Genomic DNA, 21,290 nt, shown 5'->3' on the forward strand with positions numbered 1-21,290 from the left:
TATAAATTTCTTGGGGACACTCTAATAGGTAGCAGAAGTATTAGGAGGTTCAGTGTGGTTTGGCCCAGAGGGTGAGCTCTGATGCCAGAGAGAGTCTGAAACTCAGTCACTCACTTTGTGACTTTGGGCAACCTCACTGTACCTCAGTTTTTCTCATCTGAAAAATGGGTATATGAATGAGGTCTCAGAATTACTGAGAACAACTAATGAGATAATTCATGTACAGTGCTAAGAACAATTCTTGGCATACAGAATACATCCAACAAGTATTAATGATTAATATTAAATGTGAACATTTCTTTTTGTCCTTACCCTGTACATAAACAGTAGCATATGGTGTGCGCTTCCACACCTTGCTTTTTTTTTAACCTAACAGTATGGATATTGGTTCATTTTATCACGTATAGATCTGCCGCATTCTTTTTAGTGGGTCCACAGTATTCTCTTCTGCGGATATAATTTTATGTATTTAGTCCCCTATGGGTGGACATTTAGATTGTTATATTATAAAGAGCCTTTATATTATATTGGTATTATAAAGAGCCTTAGTGAAATGGCATATGTACATGTACTAGTGTGTCTGTAGGATAAATTTCTAGAAGTGGAATCTAGAAATGGTTGAAGTACAGGTTTTTGTTTTGCTGGATACTGACAGACTGTCCTCTGTAGAACGATGTACCCCTACCAGCAAAATATTCTCATATACTTGTTTTGACAATCAGTGTTTAATTTTTAAAAACATGATTCTGTATTAGAGAAATGCAAATCAAACCTGCAGTGCGGTTCCCTTCACACCAGTCAGGATGGCCATCATCAAAACGTCCACAAACAGGAACTGCTGTAGAGGGTGTGGGGAAAAGGGAACCTTCCTACACTGGCGGTGGGCGTGTGAATTGGTGCAGCCACTATGGAAAACAGTAAATGTGCTCAGTCGTGTCCGACTCTGTGCGACCCCGTGGACTGCAGCCCACCAGGCTCCTCCGTCCATGGGGATCCCCAGGCAAGAACACTGGAGTGGGCTGCCATGCCCTCCCCCAGGGGATCTTCCCAGGGGTCGAACCCAGGTCTTCTGCATTGCAGGCGGATTCTTTACCAGCTGAGCCACCAAGGAAGCGGAAAACAGTACGGTGTTCCTTAAAAAGTGAGATAGAGCCACACGTGCTTGCTGTGGTTTCCCAGGTCCACTGTGGGGAACGCACGGGCCCACAGAAGGTTTCTGCTGATTAGGGGCCCGTGGACAGCTGGGGCTCCCTGGTGCCCTGCGGTGGGCTTCATCACTGCTCTGTATGCTTGCCTGCTGCTGGGAGTCGAGGAGACCATGCAGGTGTTCCCTGGACCGCTGGACCACAGGTTCTTCATCAGCGCGGCGGTCGTCCCTTCTCAGCAACTTGACAAGATCCCCACTGGAGGAGCGTGTCTCCCCCACCCCTTGGGAATTTAGCCCGACGCAAGAAGTGCTGCTAAACTCGGCAGTCGGTGCTGTTCGTGTGGCTCTTACCATGTGCTAGTCTTTTTGTCAATTGTTAGCTGTCACCAACGCTCTGCGAGACAGGTGAAATACTGACGCTCAGAGAGATCAGCTGACATGTAAACTGGGAAGGGGACAGAAGTGAGATTCGTGTCCGGGTCTTTTTCGTAGTGAAGATCGTCCTTCCTTGTCCACTTTGCCATCCTGCCAGCTAAAAATAGAAGTGCCAACACCGAGGCCAGGAGCTGTCACATTTGTCTGACACAATAGTTTTTTCTAAATAAGGGCTCATTATGACTCCTGCTTCAGCTACCCGTAAGGTAATTACAGTCAATTTTAATGTTGCTAATGATTTTCAATATCTCCTCTAATTATCTTTATTACTGCTCAGAAGAAGACTGAGGCCTTCATGCGTTGACAGGTCGTCAGGTTTGCCCTTAAGTTCTCAGCGATCAGAGTACCACCCAGGGTCTCCCCTCAGCTTCTGGTGATGAATAGAGGGCTCTCTTTCTGTCTCTCCCCGTCCTGGCGGCCCAGCAAGGTCATCATCCACGTCTCTAAGGATCCGCAGGCAACCAGGCAGCGTTCTTATTGTACACGTATCTGTATGTCCAGGATTTTCCTGTCTTCCCACGGAGTGAAACTGATATTTCTGTCTTCATCAATTCCTCCCCTCACTGCCCATTTTCTCCTTCCTTTGTGTACACCATCTCTTTTGAAGTGTTCTACAGGCTAATGGAGATTTGTCAATTTCTCATCCTTCGTTTATTTCTTGTTATCCTTTTAGTTGTAAGGCTTACTGTATTCTGTGCCTTCCCTGGGCATTATTGATGCTGTTTTCCTGTCCCTTTGCTCCAGTTCTGTTCCAGGCTGTTCAGGGTCTGGGTCGGGTTGTGCTGGAGCAGGGCCAGGCCAGCACTGGGGGAGCCTACAGGGACCGTCTGGGCTTCTAGATTCAGAGCATCACTCAGCTCTGCCCATCATTCTCTTCTTAGCTGCCCCAGACCCCCGCCAGTGCCCAGCAAGGCTTTTCCCCGGGGCCACAGGCCAGCTAGGGAAGAGAAAACAGTGCTTCCAGCATCGGGAAGGAGGGGGTGGTCTCTGCGGTCTCTGGTCTTTCCTGGGTGGGTCGTGGGTCCCACGCATGGCTGGGCACCCTGGGCTTTGATCCAGGTGTCTGGCACCCACTACCTCGAACCTCACACTAAGGCTGTAAGGGTCGTTACTCTGTGTTTTCGCCAATCAAGCAAGCTGATGCTCCGAGAGGTTGAGATTTCGCCTGGGAGCACACACCTGCCTGTGGGCGCTCTGGGGTTCCAGCCCTGTCTGGGCCTCCGCAGTCCGCATCACTTCCACCGCAGCACATCTTTTCTATGCAAAGGTGCTTGATACCTGCGTGCTTTCTGCATTTTCTGTCGTCTTCACTGACTTGGTGCCTTCATGTCCTAATTAGAGGGCGTCTCAGTGGGTATCTTAATACTACTGCATCATGCTCCCTGGAGTTATTTATTTTTCCCTGTTTGACTCATTGGGCTTCGCTGGTGGCTCAGGGGTAAAGCATCCGCCTGCCAGAGGAGGAGGCGCAAGTTCAGTCGCTGGGTCAGGAAGACCCCCCTGGAAGTGGAAATGGCAACCCGCTCCAGGATTCTTGTCTGGGAAATCCTGTGGACAAAGGAGCCTGGTGGGCTACTCCATGGGGTCGCAAGAGAGTCGGACACAACTTAGCGATGAAATAACAACATTTGACTCATTAATAATCTCTGCACATCATTCCCCTTGTTCACTGTGTTAGTACCCAGTGAGCCCCGTTTCCCAGGCACAGGGAGAGCAGGCCTTAAAGTGGTATCACATGGGGCCTTGACCATCTGATGTCAGGTCAAGGTCATTGATTATTTTCCTTTTAATGAGTTAAACTTTGATGCCCAAAGGATTTTTACATGGATTCTTTTCCTTTTAGCTGCCCTGTTTTTTTACTTTTAGACCTGCGTCTTGCTTAACAGCGTTCTGTAGGTGTTTACACAGGAATTTTATTATAGGTAATATCGGGCCGACTGCAGACTGGGATAAGACCTTGAAAAGTTTAGGGAGTGCCTCAGTTTCAAAAAATTCTTACAGTGAATTTTAATCTGCAGTGAAAATTTGAGATGAGGTACTTTTTAGTTCTGTAATTCTGGTTTCTGATAAGTTTTGATTTGGTAAAGATCAGTATTTTCTTACTCATTGTCTTTAGTTAAGGTGTCTAGGGATATCATTAAAGTATATTTTTCCTGGGTAGGAAGTCAATATATATTAATTATGGAAAATGTAGGAAATGCAGAGATATATAAAGAATAAAATATTAGCCACCTGCAATCTCACTATCTTTTGACCGTTTTGGGATTTCGCACCCCCCACCCTAGTCTTTGCACGCGTGCGTGTGTATGTGCGTCTGTTGAGGGGGGAGTGTCTTTGTGGTGTGTGTGGAGGTGGTGTGACTGTGTGTGTGTATTTTATCAGATCTAAGATCACATCACATGCAGTTTTGTATTCACCTTTCTCCTTTAACATAGATTCTCTATCATTAAAACTCTCCATGAGCACAATTTTAATGGAAACTTAATTTTTCATAGACGTTTATGTCATCACTTACTAGCCATCCCCCAGTGGCAGGCATTGAAATTGTTTCCAGTTTTATGAATAATGCTCCAAATAATGCACCTGCTTTGTCCTTGTCTGGATTTATGATACTTTCATTTAGATTGATTTTTTTTGAAGTGAATTTAACAGGTCAAAGAGTATGACCACTTTATTTTTTCCTCTTTTTAATTTTTGAAATTATGAATATATGATAATACATTTATAGGAGACTTGGAAAATGCAGAACAAAGTTATATGTAATTCCACCAAACATTACAATTACTTTTTAAGTAGAAATAAATTAAGATTCTTAGTTGGAGTTTCAGTATCACTCTCTCAAAAATTAATAGAGTGAATAGACAGAGAAGTAGAAGGATACAGTAGGCCCACAAAGCACTGTGAACCAATTCAACATAATTAAGGTTTATACAATTTTCACACACCAGTAGGATATAAGTTCTATTCAAGTTCCATAGACTATAAACTGGGAGACACTAGAATGTATCCAGGAACATAAGACCAGGTGCAAAGATTTCATGGTCTAAAGGTATTGAAATCATATAGAGTCTGTTCTCTTACCATTGTGGAATTATGTTAGAAATCAATATCAAAAGATATTTGAAAATAGCCTGCAGATTTTCAAGTGCAATGTGACACTTACCAAGAGAGATCTTTGACTTAGCCATTGAAGGCCTCAATAAAGTTAGAAGACTGAAAAACCAGAGGGTGATTGCAGAGAAGAAAGATTTCTCATTTAAATGAGAAATCAATATCAAACTGAGAAATTAGTATCAAAGATACTTTAACAGTTCCATGTGTGTTTGATCACTTTAAAGGTATGTGATACATAAGTTGAAAGATACATAATGCTGGCCAAATTATTTCCCAGTTAGCATGTGTAAGCTATTATATATGGAATGGATAAACAGTAAGATCCTACTGTATAGCCCAGGGTCCTATATTCAGCACCCTGTATAAAGCGTGATGGAAGAGAATATAAAAATGAATGCATGTATGTATGTGTGTTGGAGAAGGCAATAGCACCCCACTCCAGTGCTCTTGCCTGGAAAATCCCATGGACGGAGGAGCCTGGTAGGCTGCAGTCCATGGGGTCGCTAAGAGTTGGACACAACTGAGCGACTTCACTTTCACTTTTCACTTTCATGCATTGGAGGAGGGAATGGCAACCCACTCCAGTGTTCTTGCCTGGAGAATCCCAGGGACTGGGGAGCCTGGTGGGCTGCCGTCTATGGGGTCGCACAGAGTCGGACACGACTGAAGCGACTTAGCAGCAGCAGCAGCAGCAGCATATATGTGTATAACTGAATCACTCTGCTGTACAGCAGAAATTAACACTACATTGCAAATCAACTACACTTCAATAAAAAAAAATCAAACACTAAAATAAATAAAGTTCTCCAGTGAATTTCTATGCAGTCAGCAGTGTGAGGAGGGGCCAGGACTCATACCGGCTTCAGGCATCGTGTGCTGACATGGCTGATGTGAGAAGCAAAAAATCATGGTGTTTATTTGCCTTTCTTTGATTGCCAGTGAAGTTAAACGTTTTTGTCTGTGTATTAACTTTCAGTTCAGTTCAGTTGCTCAGTCGTGTCTGACTCTTTGCGACCCCGTGGACTGCAGCACGCCAGGCCTCCCTGTCCATCAGCAACTCCCAGAGTCCACCCAAACCCATGTCCATTGAGTCGGTGATGCCATCCAACCATCTCATCCTCTGTCGTCCCCTTCTCCTCCTGCCTTCAATTTTTCCCAACATCAGGGTCTTTTCAAATGAGTCATATTATTTAATATGTGGTAAAAAGTGCTCTACTTTGTAAGCTGTTGAAGTATAATATATTCCTAACAGTTTATAATGTAAGTAAGTGTTAGTCGCTCAGTCATGCCCGACTCTTTGAGACCCCATGGACTGCAGCCCACCAGGCTCTTCTGTCCATGAGATTTTCCAGGGAAGAATATTGGAGTGAGTTGCCATTTCCTTCTCCAGGGGATCTTCCCAACCCAGGGATGGAACCTGGGTCTCCTGCACTGTAGGCAGATTCTTCACCAACTGAGCTACAAGGGAAGCCTGACAGTTTATAAGGCATCTTTATATATGAAGGCTATCGATTCTTTCTCTATAATAGTTTTGAAAGTATTTTCCTAATTAGTTGCTGTCTTTTATTAATATTTTTTGATGTTTGTGTGCATGTGTGCTAAGTCGCTTCAGTCGTGTCTGACTCTGTGTGACCCCGTGGACGGCAGCCCACCAGGCTCCCCCATCCTATTTTTTGATGTTAGGTTGCTTCAGTCGTGTCCGACTTGTTGCGACCCTATGCACTGTAGCCCACCAGGCTTCTCTGTCCTTGGGGATTCTCCAGGCAAGAATACTGAAGTGAGTTGCCTTGCCCTCCTCCAGGGGATCTTCCCAGCCCAGGGATCAAACCTGTGTCTCTTACGTCTCGTGCATTGGCAGGCGGGTTCTTTACCACTAGCGCCACTTGGGAAGACCTTTTGATGTTTAGGTGTGTTTAATTTGCTAATTTTTATTTATAATGTTAATTCACTCTAAGTGTATAATCTTAAGACTATATCATTACTATGTAAAAATAAATTTACTAATTTTAATTTTTAAGAAGTCAATTTTATCTTATGGATATGTGACTTCTGTCACAGTTTTAAAAAGTCTTTCCCTACAGAAAGGAAATAATATGCTTAACTATTTTTTTATGACTCCTCTAATGGAATTTTTAAACTTTGTGAGTTACTTGGGATTAATTTTGGAGTATATCTTTCTAACTTGTTTTCCTCCTATAGATCATCAGTTGACCCAGCAATTATTTTGTTGAATCAGCCATTGAATCCACCACAGTTTTGTCATCACTTCATCATGTATTCCTGTTTTGTATATCTTAGAGTCTGTTCCTATGATATTGAAATGGCAACCCACTCCAGTGTTCTTGCCTGGAGAATCCCAGGGACGGAGAAGCCTGGTAGGCTGCCGTCTATGGGGTCGCACAGAGTCGGACACAACTGAAGCGACTTGGCAGGCAGGCAGGCAATCTGATTTAGCCTAAAATTGTATTTAAACATTATTTTTTTGAAATATAGTTGATTTGCAGTATTGTGTTAATTTCTGCTGTACAGCAAGGTGAGTCAGTTGTTCATATGTGCACATTTTTCCCTGTTCTTTTCCATTATGAGTTATCCCAGGATATTGAGTGTAGGCCCCTGTGCCATACAGTAGGACCTTGTCTCTCCATTCTCGTCCAACAGTTTGCATCTGCGCCCCAGCCCCCCGGCTCCGTCCCTCCTTCACTCGCCCCCCTCCCGCCCCCGCTCCGTCCCTCCCTCACTCGCCCTCCCGCTGGGCAAGCACAGGTCTGTTCTCTCTGTCTGTCCGTCTGTCTCTGGTCTGTAGATAAGTCCATTTGTGCTATACTTTAGATTCTTCACGGAAGTGATATCTTATGGTATTTGTTTTTGTCCGACTGACTTGACTTGGTGAGATCATCTCTAGTTCCATCCATGTTGCTGCAAATGGCATTATTCCATTCACTTTTTATGACTGAGTAATAGTCCACTGTATATGTGTACATACCACATCTTTACCCGCTCATCTGTTGATGGACATTTAGGTTGCTTCCATGTCCTGGGCACTGTGATTAATGCAGCTATGAACGTAGAGGTGCATGTACCTTTTTGAATTATAGTTTTGTTGAGATATATACCCAGGAGTGGGATTGCACGATCGTATGGCAACTCTATTTTTGGTCTAAAATTATACTTTTAATTATTGTAGATCTATAGTATGTTTTATTATTTGAGAGGTTGTATTTCTCCTTCTTACAGTTATTTTTCAGAACTTACTTATTTTAACCTTTAAACTTTAAAAATATAAGTCGAAGAATCACTCTGCCAAAATCTTTATCCTCTATCTCCTTTGACCTTTCTACTCCCACCCTCAAGCAAAAACAGACAAAATGAAAACCAAAAGGAGACACAGACAGCTCTGGGATTTGTAATTGCAATTGTGTAGAACCAAGAAAATGCTTTTAGGTAGAACTGAGCTCATTTAGTGCCTATCTGGAAAGGCGCTTTCCTTTTGAACAAAAGCTTCTTAGTTTTCTGTGTTTTGCTTAATCTACAATTTTGTCCTGTCAGAGGTAGTTATCCTGCATCTCTGTTTAAGCACCAAAGATGGTCTGAGGCTGTGACTACAGCCTGATAATGGCCAACGGTGGCCAAAGGCTGCCCACCCACGGCTCTCAAGCTGGCATGGTTTTTACATGTTCATAAGCTTGTAAAATTCAAGCAAAGAAGGGTATATATGACAGAGACCCTTTGTGGCCCGCAAAGCCCGGCATATTTACTGTTTAGCGCTTTACAGATGAAGTTTGATGAAGGCATCTGCAGCAAAGCACTGGTGCGCAGACAGCCCTGTGGGAGGCTCTCGTTTGCTTGTTTCAGGCCTTTAAGGTGATCTTATGTAAGGAGAGGGGTGAACGACTACAGGTTTGGTTTTGTTCTTCCTTTGTTTTCTCCCTACATTTCAAAATGTTTTCCTATGCTTTATTTTTTATTCTTAAACTTTTAATGTTATATTGGAGTGTAATGGATTAACAGTGTTGTGGTAGTACCAGGGAGACAGCTGGGAGACTCAGCCATACATATCCGTGCGTCTGTTCTCCCACCAAGTCCCTTCCCATCCAGTCTGCCACATATGCATACGCAGTTCTGTACAGTAGAACCAGCTGTGGTATACGGCAGGACCTTGTTGGTTATCCATTTTAAATATGGCAGTGTGTACTCGTCAGTCCCCAACTCCCCAACTATCCCTTCCCCCAGTCCTTCCCTTCTGGCAGCTGTAAGTTCGTTCTCTAAGTTTGTGAGCCTGTTTCTGTTTTGTAAATAAGTTCATTTGTAGTGCCTCTTTTTAGATTCGGCATATAGGGGAATCCAGGCTTCCCTGATGGCCCCATGGCAAAGAATCCGCCTGCCAATGCAGGAGGCACGAGTTCGATCCCTGGGTCAGGAAGGTCCCCTGGAGAAGGAACTTGCAACCCACTCCAGTATTCTTGCCTGGGAAATCCTATGGATAGAGGAGCCTGATGGGCTGCAGTCCGCGGGGTCGCAAAGAATTGGGCAGGACTTAGCGACTAAACAACAAAAACAACAACATGTAAGGGATGTCATACGATATTTCTCCTTCTCTGTCTGACTTACTTCACTCAGTATGAGTCTCCAGATCCATCCGTGTTGCTGCAAATGGCATCATTTCATTCTTTTCGATGACTGAGTGCTGTTCGATTGTATCTATGTCCCACATCCTCTTTGTCCATTCTTCTGTCGCTGGACGTTTAGGTTGCTTCCATTTGTTGTTTTGGCTACGGTAAACGGTGCTGCAACAAGCACAAAGTGTTTTCATACACTTTACACTTTAAAAAGTGCCTTGGGACTTCCCTGGTGGTCCAGTGGTTAGGACTCCAGTGCTGAGGACATGGGTTCAGTCCTTGGTTAGGGAACTAAGATCCCGCATGCCATGTGGTATGGCCAAAAAATAAAAAGAAAACTTTTTTTTTTTAAAGTGCCTTGAATATTGAGAAATCTTTTTTAAAGTACTTCTTTTGGAAGGTTCACATCTGCTCATAAGAACATCCGATTTTTATACCTGTGTCCTGAAGCAGGGCTGTTGAGGTCAGCCGCTGCCCACACGGGGGTGTCTGCGGGGCTCCAGGCAGACTCCCGAGTCTGCCCCGTGCTCCAAAGCCCAGCAGCAGTGCTGTTTCCTAGACCTCTTCTTAGCTAGAGTAGGGCCTTTCATTAACCTGATGTGATCTGGTTTATTTATCCAATTAACTTCCGTCTACAACTGACCCTCCATCTCCATGGGCTCGGCATCTGAGGGTTCAGTCACTGCAGATTGTAAATATTTGGGACAGGAACATCCAAGGAATTTTCGGAAAGTGAAACTTGAATTTGCTGTGTGCCAGCAACTATTTACATAGCATTTACATCAAACTTACAGCTATTTACATAGCATTTACATTGTATTAGATACGAGAAGTAGAATTGGAATATCTGGACATGTTTTAAAGCAAAGGAGAATGTGCATAGGTTATAAGCAAATACTGCAGCAGTTTACATAAGGGACTTGAGCAAACCTGGATCCCAGAACTGATCCCCTGCAGATACTGAAGGATGACATCACTGGAGACAGCTCAGACTGCCCTGGGCATGGACTGGTTCAGGTGGGTGTATAGCCCTGCAGAGGCTGTGGGAGTCCTGAAGGAGCCTGAAGACTTTACAGGGTCTTGAGTATGAGAGATGTTTGGCAGGAGACAGACGGGGTCTGCAGGTCCCTGTCAGTGGGAACACGGGTAGATTCCATGTCCCAAGAGACCTGGAAACCCCAAGGAAAGAAAGGCAAGACAGAAAAATAATACCAATTCTGCCTGGTGTTCCAGAAGTTTCCATCGTTGCTGAAGAAAGGCTGGAGAGGACGAGTGAGACCAGGTTTCGTGTCTGAGCAGCCTGAGCCTCACAGCTGGGACCAAGTGTAGGGGTTGTCTCCTGTGTCTTGGAAAATGTGATCATTCAGGCATTGAGTCCAGCCTTTTGGATAATCCGAAAGGAAAAACAACCAAAATTTAAGTCTTAAGCTCCTAAGCATACTTTTTGAAATATAGAAGGTGTTTGCTAGATGTTTCATAATCGTTTTCTTCCCCCTCCAAATGTAGCGTTGTTCAGGAGGAGTATAAAGCCCTGCTGAATTTGGTTAATAGAATTTACAGCAGGCAAGTCAGGCATAGACCAGATTTCATGGAAAAATTTCTAAAGCAAGGTTGTTGGGAGTTTAAATTAGATTTGAGTGTGGCTGATCACTCCTGGAAAATGCAGTCGTGCCTCACTAAATTAGAATTTAGAAATTCTACTGGGATCTGCCTGGGGTTAACAGTGTTGTTTGCTGATGCTGTGGGGGACCGATTTTGAGTTTTGATCCTAAGTATATGCATTTTCCAGATGTAATCATTTTTCCCAAGTTAATGAAAACATGGCTGTATCTGGAGTTCAGAGCCCTTACTTTGAGAACATGTCCACCAGCAATTGGGTGTTCAGTCAGGAATGCTCAACCCCGTCCCTGGTGTAATTTTCAAGTTAATTGCTTGTAGTCTCACTTTACTAAAATGTTTCCTATCTTTTCTAATAATGCATTAACTGATTCACCAGGTCTTTAAATCTTTAGGAAATACTCTTTACCAGAAGCTTATGATAAAAATTTCATTATACTATCACAAGTCTCAAAATAATGTTCTTTTGTATATGAATGAAGCTGTTGTTTTTAACATGCAGTGCTGCATGACTTTAAGTTATGTGTAATGAACATAACTGATTTTGTTTTAATTGTAATTTGTTAACGTCTGTACACATCATTAAAATAAATTTGAAGTTGGAAAAACACACCCAAAAGTCCAAGGAGTCTTTGGAGAAGTTCCCTCTCAAGAAAAGTATAGTTTTAAGAATGGAGGAGAAAAAAAAAAAGATTAAAATACTGGGAGATTTATCAGGATCTACCCATTCAGCTCACATATTTCATAAAATGACCTGCATATGTGGCGGGTGCTGTTGGCTGTGACGTTAGATGGCGATGTGATAAATTGTTCACTACAGCACCCTTGATGGAAGTCAGAGCTCTGTCCCTGTAGACCTCGTAGACCAGGTGCGTTGATGTTTACTGCCCTCATCAGCAGGCAGGAGAGCTCGGTGAGTCTCATGTAGGGGAGGGGACGAGTCAAGACCTTGGACGTGTCCTCGGTGGTCTCTCTGACCCCTCAGATCCTTGCCAGGGCAGGAATTCACTCCTCTGCAGGTCACTAGGATGTATACATGAAGAGTTATGCATAATATAATCAAAGAGTTGTACATAATCATGAAGAGTTGCACCCTAACTCCCTCAGAAAGGGGTTTCTAGACAGTCTTTAAAGGGAAAGGGAAGGGAAAGGGAAGTCGCCCAGTCATGTCTGACTCTTTGCAACCCCATGGACTGTAGCCCACCAGGCTCCTCTGCCCATGGGATTCTCCAGGAAAGAACACTGGAGTGGGTTGCCATTTCCTTCTCCAAGACAGTCTTTAAAGATGTGTGTATTTCCTGGGGGTATATTCAACTCCCAGCAGAGTGCCTGGCACATGGTACTCTGCAAACATTTGTAGAGAGAATAAGTGGACTATGGAATAGGAGTCTTGAGACTGAATCTTGGGTCTCCCTTTTCACCCGTCTATAGATGTGGGCCGTTGTTCGTTCACTGGTGACCGTGCAAGGCATTGTGTTAAGAACTTCCTCTGCCATTTCATTTGATCGTCACCAGAAGGGGCCTGAGGAAGGCTTGAGCTGCGATCTGTTAGGTGGTGCGGTGTTAGGTGACTCTGGTCTCAGCACAGGGCTGGGTACCAGAGAGGGTGCACAGCATCGTGTGTGTGTGGACTCCTCACTGTGCACACTTCGATGCCACAAACCTTCCTCTGCTCACAGTGCATTTGTCAGAGCTGGTCACGTGGCGCCGTCCAGGTGCAGGCGGTGGAGGAGTGTGCCTTCTGTGCGCTGGGAGGAGGGGAAAGCTGGAGACTGGTGTATCATGACAGTGGCTCCCATAGGACCGTTGTACAGATGGTAAAACGGAGTGCAGGGAGGAGGGGTTACTGGTCCACGGTTACATCCCTGGAATGTGGCAGAACAAGGCCTGAGACTTAGAATTGTTTGTCTCCAAAGCCCATACTCTTAACCACCAATGCAATACCGCCTTTCTTAGGGAGATGGAGTTTCTTCTTCAGAAAACTTGACCTTAATGAGGGGCTGAATAATAAAAGTACTGGATTGGGGGCTGGGTGCCTGGTTTCTGGGACTGATTCTCTCACCGACCCTCTTTGCCACTTGTCCGGGTGACTTCCTCCCATGGGAATAACAGTTGCTATGATAATGACAAAGTGCTGCATGTGGTGCGTCTGGAGAGGTGTAAGGATGTGATGCTGTTTCTGACACTGCCCTGCACACTGCTCTTGTGTGGACTTTGCACATGTAACAGTGTCATGATTCCTACAAGGAAACAAAGAAACTTTTTAAACAATCTTGGTACATTTAGTTGTTTCCATTGTATGAAAATATCTTATATCTTACAAAGTAAATTTAAATGTTTCAGGGATTTCATTAGACTGAAATGATGCCAAGTTGCAACTAAAGTTATAAACTCGTAGCTTTTATTCCCCCTTCCTCCCATTTTTTTTGTTGTATCAACTTTTGAAAACCTGTTCTTTTGAAAGAATTGTTTCATTGAAGTGTAATTGTTTTACAGTGTTGTGTGAATTTCTGCTGTACAGCAAAGTGACTCAGTTATTGTTCAGTCACTCAGCCGTGTCTGACTCTTTGAGACCCCATGGACTGCAGCATGCCAGGCTTCCCCGTCCTTCACCATCTTGCAGAGTTTGCTCAAACTCATGTGCATTGAGTCAGTGATGCCATCCAACCATCTCGTCCTCTGTCGTCTCCTTCTCAGTTATACGTGTATGTCTGGGGGTTTATTCGCTGAGTCATGTCTGACTCTTGCAACCCCGTGGACTGTAGCCCGCCAGGTTCCTCTGTCCGTGGAATTCTCCAGCAAGAGTACTTGAAGTGAGTTGCTGTTTCCTTCTCCAGGGGATCTTCCCGACCCAGAAATAGAACCCAGGTCTCCTGCATTGCAGGCAGATTCTTTACTGACTCTTCTGTGAGTGGAATATACGTGTATGTGTATATATCACACACACATATATATATATATTCTTTTTCATATTCTTTTCCATTATGGTTTATCCCAGGATACTGAATATAGTTCCCTCTGCTGTACAGTAGGACCTTATTGTTTCAAGAACTATTCTTTTAAAAGTGAATGTTCCAGAAAACACTTGTAGATAATACAAATGGATATGTCCCTATAAATCCAGGAAGCTGTAGTACTTTGCCATCTGTCGATGGTGAATGGAGGGGGTCAGAGCGGTTGTGTGTTGTCTGTGGCCTAATTAGGAAAAGCAGCCCTAATTCCTTTGTGGGTGTAGAGGAGAGGGAAACTTTTTTTTTTTGTCAAGTGTTAAATCACCGACCTGGCTTCCTGTTGCCCACACTTGGTGTGATTGTGGTTTTCAGCACTTGCTTGCATCTTGGGGAACTCCTGAGCTCATTGTTTCATGCACATCTCTCCCCTTGACCCCACATACCCGATCCCAGCTCATACTGGAACGTGGAGCCCCCAGGGACCCCAATTATAGGTCACCTCCCTTCAGATGGGACATCATAGATTTTTACAGTCGTCTGACTTCTTCCTGGCAGTGGCTAAAATTGCAGTGAATAATCAGATTAGAAAATAAAAAGCTTTCTGTAGAAATTTGGGAGCAGAATTCCCATTAATTAAAAAAAAAAATACCCGGCATATTTTTCTCAGAGCCCTTCATATAGACATGTTTGGCCTTCATTGTTTAAATATAACCCTGCTAACCCAAGGGCAAGTTATCTGTGCCCCCTCCTCTCCCGTTTGGACATAAAGCCTGTGATTGTTGATTGTTCTGGTTGGATCATTTGAAAATGAGATTTCAGTTTAGTAGAATATTTCCATTACAGGGCAATGGGCCTTTTTAATTTTGTACTTTTATAAGGGCTAGGAAAACATTTACATTTGCTCCTGGTTTTCCCTTTGCAGAATCCTGAATAGACAAGGCAGATTCATTAGAGAATACATCATGAAATGTTGCATCTCTTTATTGGTGAGTCATGAAAGTTCAGGAAAAGAGCACAAAAGTAGGCATTTATAGTATGAAACAAGCCTTTGTCAAATTATGTATGTGGTGGTTTTAGCTGACCTTGGAAGTTATGTAACGCTCTGTATGTGCTTTTATACCCCAACATGGTCTATAAAAGTGATGCTGATGCATCGGCTTTACAAAACCCCTTCATGGCTGCCCAGCTCAGCTCCTTCCCTGCGTCTCTCGGCCAGGGGAGAGAGATCACTGTGCCCACCCCCCATCCCTGTTCATGTCTGTCCACTTACATAATCACTTCTTGCAGAGATCTCCTTAGACTGTTCAAATTCCAGGTGAATCAGTCTTTGTGCATTTAGATTTCATTCAATCATAATACATTTCAAGTACCCCTTTCCCTTTTATTATTCTTTCTTTTTTTTTCCTCTATTATTGCCTTTCAGTTCCTCCAGTTTCCTGTACCTCCCTTTGGGATAACTTTTTTTTTTTTGCCATGTGGTATATGGGATCTTAGTTCCCTAAACAGGGATCAGGTATCAAACCCATGCCCGTTGCATTGGAAGCACAGAGTCTTAACCACTGGACTGGCAGGAAAGTCCCTAGGAATAGCGTTATTGATACTTTTGAGGGTCATCAGTAATCAGAGCAGTGAGCCCTGGGAGAGCACAGATCTTACAGGGCGGAGAGAAGAAGGGTAGGTCTGGGGTCAGGTTGAGCTCAGAGACAAGTGGGCATCCTTGGGGCATGGCTGCCATGCTGGACAAGTCACCTCATTTGTCCCCTGCAGGTCCTCCTTGTCTGTTTTTCGTTTCTGTTCTGCAGTCTCGGTAGACAGCACTGGGGCAGAGCCTGGCCCAGATGGGCCACCCTTGGGAACTGACTTTGCAGCTGAGGCCTGGGGGCTGGGGTGGGCCCAGTGATGCTGAGAGGTGGGGAGGGAATTTCAGGCACACAGAAAGGTTCAGCACGTTAGACATAAGAAACTAGAGAGAACTCTTACTCAGCGCCTGCTCTCAAGGTACTGTCAGTACCTTGGTTGTCATGCTGGTAAGCTTGATTCACTGCCACTTCCTGCCTTTCTGAAACTGATCCTTCCTGTAACCCCCAACCTCCGGCTGCTGTTAAACTAGGTGCGTCTTCAACTTGCACTTGGGCTTCAGATTACCCTGAAGGACCTGTTGAACTGATGCCTTGGGCCAGCCTCAGCTAATGTCTTCAAGAGACACCAATCTGGTATGTTTGTTAACAAATAACCACACACACAAAAAAGGGTCAGGTTGAAGCTGAATCTGGCCTCTGTACCCCTACACTAAATTAAATTTAAGACAGAGAGTTTTGGGTGAAGTAGAAAAGACACTGATGCTGGGAAAGATTGAAGGTGGGAGGAGAAGGGGAGGATGAGATGGTTGGAGAGCATCACCGACTCAATGGATGAGTTTGAGTAAGCAGTTGGTGATGGACAGGGAGGCCTGGTGTGCTGCAGTCCGTGCAGTCACAAAGAGTCGGACAGGACTGAGTGACTGAACTGAACTGAACTGAAGAATAGAATAGCTTTATTGCTATGCCAGGCAAAGGGGGGACACAGTGGGCTAATGTCCTCAAAGCTGTGTGTCCCAGTGTGGAGGGGCTAATGAAGAGTTTCAAAGCAGTGGTTCAAAGAGGGCGTGGTCAGTTCCTGGGTGTTCTTCTGATGGGTTGGTGGACAGGTAAGTGGGAGTCAGCATCGTCAACCTTCTGCTTCTAACTGGTCTGGAGTCTGTGTGCTGGTGGGCAGCACCCTACTCTCACCCGGAGGGGCTTTCCATATCTGCAAAACAGCTCAAAGATGCTCTGTGTGTATTGACGGGGAACCAAGACCCTGCCCCAAGGCTGCACTATTGTTTGTCTTGACTGTGTGTTTCTTCTGGTTTTGTGCTTGAACCTGACCAGTTGGAGCTCAGGGAAGGTCATGGAGGCTGAATGAAGGTTATTTCCTGTAATCAAATGAAAGAAGGACACAGAAAAGCTTTGTGCCTAGGACCTCACAGGGCCCTACTCAGTACCAGTGTTAATGTAGGCTAGATGCTCATCCAATGAGTGTGTTCCTTAGATTGTGATTTTTCTCTATCAGATGCAAATGATATTCAGACGTCAGCCCTGCAACAGAAGTTGACAAGCTGATTCCTAGTTATTTGCTCTCCATTTTATTATCTTTTTAAAACTTTAGCCTCAGTTTTACAATTTAGCTCAGCCCTGAAGGGAAGCTGCTTACTATATGTGCCGCGTTAATTTGCATGGAATATTATTAACGGAGTCTGTAGGCTTATTTCCCCATGTATGCATGTGACCACATAACCATTCTGCTAACATTAAGTTTTAAATGTTTTCATTTAAAATATCAGCCTTTGAGGGGAATATCCAAGACCTAGCTGAAGAGAAAATTAGGCTTATGACATTATCATACAAAAAAGAGAGCATTATCATAAAATGGAAAAGAAAAATAGTAAAATAAAAATCTTGCCAACTGCATATGTAAATAAAAAAGAATGATTGCAGCTATTACTAAATATTAAAGTCACCAACTCTAACTTGCAAGAATTAAGGTTTTTCATGGAAAAGAATAAGATGATTTGGCTGCATACGAACTCAGGAAGAGAGCCTTTAAGGCAGAACCATTTCCTTAAGACATTTTAATGAAAACAGATGATGAAATGTAAGTCATTGCTTTCTTTAATGAATGATACATCTGAAACCATTGTCTCAAGGACTCCGATTTGCCTATGAAAGTAAGCATATCCAAGTGGTATAAAATGATGCATTAAGTAATCAAGGTAAAAAAACTTCATAAAACCTCCGAGAGGAAGTACTTTTGTGCTATTCTTGTTGAATAGAGAATCCTAGAAGGATGTTAGAGATCTGTCTCAAGTTGAGGGAAGCACTGTTGGCTATGGATATCCGGTACCAGTGACCCTCAATTATCGTGAACACTGATTTTTGCCAGACAGGTAGTGTTGTGCAGATGTATTAAAAATAGCAAACCCGTGTGTCTTTATGGACCTGTCAGTACTTTCCAGATTCAAAAAAGCAGAGAACATAAAAAAAGTCAGCTGTTCTCTATAAAGTGGCCCCAATACTATGCAAAAGTGGGGCTTATTTCAGAGGTATTTTCTCTGGGGTTCTGGCATGTCTTATACATCCTTCCTGGGAATAATATCATGAAATTTGGGAAATTGTGTGAGAGGGCTTCTCAACTGGTTGAAAGAACAGGGGAGTGAAAAGACAAGGAGGAAAGTGGACGCTGGATACCTCAGAGCTGCTCCCTTCTGCCCATCCCTTACTTATTTGTTTTTATTTATTTGACTGCACTGGACCTTGTTGTGATGCGGGTTCTTTAGTTGGGATGTGCAGGATCTTCTTCCCTAACCAGGCATCGAACCTGGGCCCCCTGCGCTGGGAGCGTGGAGTCTTAGCCACTGGACCACCAGGAAGTCCCCTTTGTGCCCATCCTTTAATGAAGTGACTCCAATAAGCCAAGGACATGGGGTTGATCCGAGAGGTGATGGGGCAGTGGGGAAACAGGTGTTCACCTGGTGCTCTGGACAAGGGTTCAGCACCAGGGAGGCGGGCAGAGGGGCACCCTGGCTCCGTGCAGGCCCTTGACTCCTAACGTGCCACGCCTTTGTGTGGGCATCACTAACGGGGAGGAGGCTCAGACAAGGGCTCAGGCCCAGGTGTCCTGGGGAGAGGACGGGGGGCCCCCTTCTCCCTCCCCTCGTCCTGTTCTGCTTTGCCCTGAGAGCCCACCCCCGGGAACAGGGCTGTGCCATGCAATACAGAGTAAACAGGTCTTATTTGCTACTGAAAGCAGAGGAGCACAGCAACTTAATTGACACACAATAGATCCAACCAGTCCATCCTAAAGGAGGTCAGTCCTGGGTGTTCATAGGAAGGACTGATGTTGAAGCTGAAACTCCAGTACTTTGGCCACCTGATGTGAAGAACTGACTCATTTGAAAAGACCCTGATGCTGAGAAAGATTGAAGGCAGGAGGAGAAGGGGATGACAGAGGATGAGATGGTTGGATGGCATCACCGACTCAATGGACATGAGTTTGGGTAAACTCCGGGAGTTGGTGATGGACAGGGAGGCTTGGTGTTCTGCGGTTCATGGGGTCGCAGAGTCGGACACGACTGAGCGACTGAACTGAACTGAACTGAACTGTACTTAGGGCAGCTGAGGACTTCCCTGATGGCTTAGTTGGTAAAGAATCTGCCTGCAATGCAGCAGACAGGGGTTCGATCCCTGAGTCGGGAAGATCCCCTGGAGAAGGAAATGGCAACCCACTCCAGTGTTCTTGTCTGGGAAATCCCATGGACAGAGGAGCCTAGTGAGCTACAGTCCACGGGGTCACAAGGGTTGGACACGACTTAGCGACTAAACTACCCCACCACCAAAGCAGCTGAGGACTTCCAGGGAGGGAGTTCTGACCCAGCTGATGTCTGACTACTGCTATAGAATTTGAGGTGTTTTCACCATTTCATTAACTTAGGTTCTCACTTGTGTATAACAACAGTTTTAGTCAACTCAGTCTCCCATACAAAACACCATGGCCTGGGAGGCTTCAACAGCAAACGTTTCATTCTCGCAGTTCTGGTGGCTGGGGGTCCACGTTCCTGGCTTTTGCTTCTGCCTTCCTGCTGTGTCTTCACATATGTGGTTGAGGGAGAGACAGGACAGACAGACACACACACACAGACGCACACTCACACTCCAGGCTTTCTGGTGTCTCTTCCTATAAAGGCAAAAATCCCGTCATTCAGACTCTACCCTCATGACCTCCTAACCCTAAGGAGGCCCTTCTAAAGGCCCCATCTCCAAATACCATTACACTGGGGTTAGGGGGTCAGCATATGAATTTTGAGTGAACACAAACTTTTTAGTCAAAGCTACTTTATAGGTATAAAAGTAATATATTTTTAAGATTAATGAATATGACATGAGATAGCCTCCGTGTATTTTAATTTTAAGGTAAAATGAGTTTCCCGGTTTATTTTGGGTTTATTAAATATCAAAGAAACAAAAAACAGACTCATACATCCCCGGAGGGCCCTCCCCCCGAGTGGATTCTGATCACAGACCTTCATCTGCGTGGTGACACTGAAGGCTGCTTTCTTGCCAAAGTGTGGGACCAGAAGCAGGGCCCTGGCGGTGGGCCTGGACAGGATCTGACCCCTGGGGACCGCTCATTGTAGCAAGACTTACCCAGAGGAGCTTTGAATGCTGTGAAAGTTAATCCAGACAGCAGAGTTTGAACCATTATCTGACTCCCGAACCCATTTTTAACAAGGTATGTGTGCTAGCTTCCTTTTTTAAAACAGTTTTTAAAATGTTTATTATTTAAAAAATTTATTTAGCTTCACTGGGTCTTAGTTATGGCCTGTGGGATCTAGTTCCCTGATCAGTGATCAAACCTGGGCCCCTGTGCATTGGGAGCACAGAGTCTCAGCCACTGGGCCACCAGGGAGTCCCCAGCTGTCTTTTTTCTGTTGATGGCTAATTTTTTTTATTTCCCCTCAGCTTTATTGAGATGTAATTGACATACAACATTGTGAATGTTTAAGGTGTATAACATTTGATTTGATGCATTTATATATGGCAAAATGATTGCTACCATAATATTAGCAACTATGTATTAGCAACAACTCCATCTTGTTACATAATTGCTATTTCTTTTTTGTGGTGAGACTATTAAATATCTATTCTCTTTGCAGCCTTCAAACATATGACACAGTATTCCTGTAATCATCATGCTGTGCCTTAGATGCCTAGAAGTTGTTAATCTTATAAGCTTAGGTAGATCACATCTTATTTATCCATTAATCTGTTAAAGGATACTTAGATTGTTTTCATATCTTAGGTAGTATGAGTAATATTGCAAGGAATATGGGATTGCAGATAGCTCTATAAGGTCTTGATTTTTAACTCCTTTGGATAAATATCTAGAAGTGGGATTGCTGGATCATATGGTAATTCTGATTTTACTTTTTTGAGGAATTGCCAGAGTGGCTTTCATAATGGCTATACCAGCTTGCATTCCCACCAATGGTGCATTCAGTTCAGTTCAGTTCAGTTCAGTTGCTCAGTCGTGTCCAACTCTTTGCGACCCCATGAATCACAGCATGCCAGGCCTCCCTGTCCATCACCAACTCCTGGAGTTCACCCAAACTCATGTGCATCGAGTTGGTGATGCCATCCAGCCATCTCATCCTCTGTCGTCCCCTTCTCCTCCTGCCCTCAATCCCTCCCAGCATCAGAGTCTTTTCCAATGAGTCAGCTCTTCGCATGAGGTGGCCAAAGTACTGGAGTTTCAGCTTTAGCATCAGTCCTTCCAAAGAACACCCAGGACTGATCTCCTCTAGAATGGACTGGTTGGATCTCCTTGCAGTCCGAG

General features: G+C 44.3%; 1 protein-coding gene across 1 annotated transcript in view; it reads left to right on the forward strand.

Moving 5' to 3' along the window:
• The first annotated feature begins 15,417 nt into the window (after nt 1–15,417).
• The window catches only part of CSGALNACT1 (chondroitin sulfate N-acetylgalactosaminyltransferase 1), a 216,981-nt gene continuing 211,108 nt past the window's right edge, over nt 15,418–21,290 (forward strand). Inside the window, exon 1 of the mRNA XM_010846399.1 lies at nt 15,418–16,093. The gene's annotated coding sequence lies outside the window, so the exon portion shown is untranslated. The remainder of the gene's footprint in view (nt 16,094–21,290) is intronic.

The sequence above is a fragment of the Bison bison genome, unplaced genomic scaffold (assembly GCF_000754665.1).
Source record: "Bison bison bison isolate TAMUID 2011002044 unplaced genomic scaffold, Bison_UMD1.0 scf7180017864236, whole genome shotgun sequence".
In the NCBI taxonomy this organism is placed as follows: Eukaryota; Metazoa; Chordata; class Mammalia; order Artiodactyla; family Bovidae; genus Bison; species Bison bison.